General features: G+C 49.4%; 1 protein-coding gene across 3 annotated transcripts in view; it reads right to left on the bottom strand.

Annotated features, from left to right (window-relative positions):
* The window catches only part of LOC143288997 (uncharacterized), a 281,730-nt gene that overhangs the window by 34,016 nt on the left and 245,214 nt on the right, over positions 1 to 2,500 (bottom strand). The window lies entirely within an intron of this gene.

The following is a 2,500-nucleotide window of genomic DNA, read 5'->3' on the forward strand; positions in this document are numbered from 1 at the left end:
CTCTCATTCATAACCATGAACATGTCCTCACTCCGTCTTCCAGAAGACGAAGTACGGTGACCTCACACCCCCGTCTACTGGTAGACCAGTAACAAAGGCTATGAGCCAGCCATCTACACCCTCTATATCCTTACCGCTATACCCCCCCTTACCACCGTAAACCAGTACCCCTTGCTGCCAGCCATTCTTTCACACAGGTTCCCAATAGCCTCCAGTCATATCACCCAAACTTGAGCTGAATGCATAACAACACTCCTCACCTGCTTCCCCCCCGCCCCCCGCCCGCTGCCCTAGCACACACACACACACACACACACTACTACCCGACATCTAATATGAGCCACTTACCTTCCCCCCAAGCACACTTGCAGTCTGACAGAAAGCGCGTGCTATACAGCGCGCGTGCAGGTTATGAAAACGAAGCAATGAGGAGAGATATGTACGCTTACATCAGGTCAATGATTGATGTGTATGTGCTTTGAACCACACGGCAGTTGCCTACTGGTATGATAGTCAGTCATGTCTGACAGAGAGGGGGCAATTTCTGTCCCGACTATCTGGGCTAGAATTTGATTATGGTGGAGAGTGTCTTGCCCCAAGTTACATCCCCCACTCTCTCGGCCAAGAGGGTTTGGGGGCAGTCGGCGTTGGGGATGGTTCCCAAAGGCCAAGTAGCCCCCCCCCGAGGCTGCAGCACTAAGGGCCAGTGCAATTTTGCCTCCCAGTTTGAGAGTACATAGTCCTTCACAAAAGACTAAGCTAAGCTGTAGATGATTTCTCGCTTCATTGGAGAAAACCATTGATCATTCAGCTCTCATTTTGCTGTTGACGAAACTGTCCGCTTATGTCAAACTGTATTATAAGCTGAGTGTGAGAAGTAGACTTGGTAATAATTGATTGACTGACCGATATGGATACCTATACAGCGCCTATCCTTGGTCGGAGACCAAGCTCTAAGCGCTTTACAAACACGGGGTCATTTGCACAACAGGCTGCCTACCTGGGTAGAGCCGACTAACGGCTGCCACCGGGCGCTCATCATTCGTTTCATGTGTCATTTAGTCAGATTTCAGGCACGCACATATACACACTCAGACAGAAATGCAACATTTTACGTGTATGACCGTGTTTGTTTGTTTGTTTTTTTCTTCTTCTTTTTCTTGTTGTTGTTGTTTGCTCTTTTTTTTTTACCCTGCCATGTAGGTAGCCATACTCCGTTTTCGGGTATTTGCATGCTGGGTATGTTCTTGTTTCCATAATCCACCAAACGCTGACATGGATTACAGGATCTTTAACGTGCGTATTCAATCTTCTGCGTGCGTACACACACGATAGGGGATCAGGCACAAGCAGGTCTGTACATCTGTTGACCTGGGAGATCGGAAAAAAATCTCCACGTTTCACCCACCAGGCGCCGTCACCGAGATTCGAACCCGGGACCCTCAGATTGATTGTATTGTCCAACACTTTAACCACTCGGCTATTGCGCCCGATACTATGGACGTGAGTCGAAGGAAGAGAACTGGGCTCTGCTTTCCTACATGCAGTGCCCCCAACCATGATTGGTAAGCATGAAATCGCCCTAACACTATGAGACCTTCGATATTTAACCCTTTCACCACCAGTCAATTCAGAGTGCTAAATTCCCTTGTGCTATAAACACAGAAAATATGGTGTCTAAGAACAGCTGGGGATCCCCCCTGTGATGTGTAGAAAACATGGCCTGTCCTACCACCGAACATAAAGAGCAGTAAGTTCATGAATAACAGACCCAACGATCCGGTCACCCTTCAGTGACATGGGTCCTCTACTTAGCTGCTGCATAAATGCGAGTTTGGCAGTGAAAGGGTTAACCTGACCTTATATCACTTGCAAGAGTTGATAGACATGAATCTGAAGACTGCTGCTGCTGTTGCTGTTGTTGCTGCTGCTGCTACTACCATCACCATCATCACCACCATCATTACTCTCAAGCCTACTCCACCTTCCCCTATTCCACGTTCTTTCTACTATTACTACTACAGCTCCTTCTCCTCCTCCTACTACTGTTACTACTACTACCACCATCACCACCACCACCTTCATCAGTACTCAAGTCTACTCCACCTCCCCCTGTTCCACGTTCCCTTTCTACTACTTCCACCACCATCACCACCACCATCACCACCACCATCACCACCACCACCACCACCACTATCACCACCACCACTATCATCATCACCACCACCACCACCATCACCACCACCACCACCACCATCACCACCACCGCCACCATAGCCATCATCACCACCACCATCACCACCACCATCACCACCGTCACCACCACCACCATCACCACCCCCACCATCATCACCATCATCACCACCATCACCACCACCACTATCATCATCACCACCACCACCACCACCATCACCACCACCACCATCACCACCACCACCACCACCACCACCACTATCATCATCACCACCACCATCACCACCATCGCCATCATCACCACCAC

Source organism: Babylonia areolata, chromosome 13 (genome assembly GCF_041734735.1).
Source record: "Babylonia areolata isolate BAREFJ2019XMU chromosome 13, ASM4173473v1, whole genome shotgun sequence".
Lineage (NCBI taxonomy): Eukaryota > Metazoa > Mollusca > Gastropoda > Neogastropoda > Buccinidae > Babylonia > Babylonia areolata.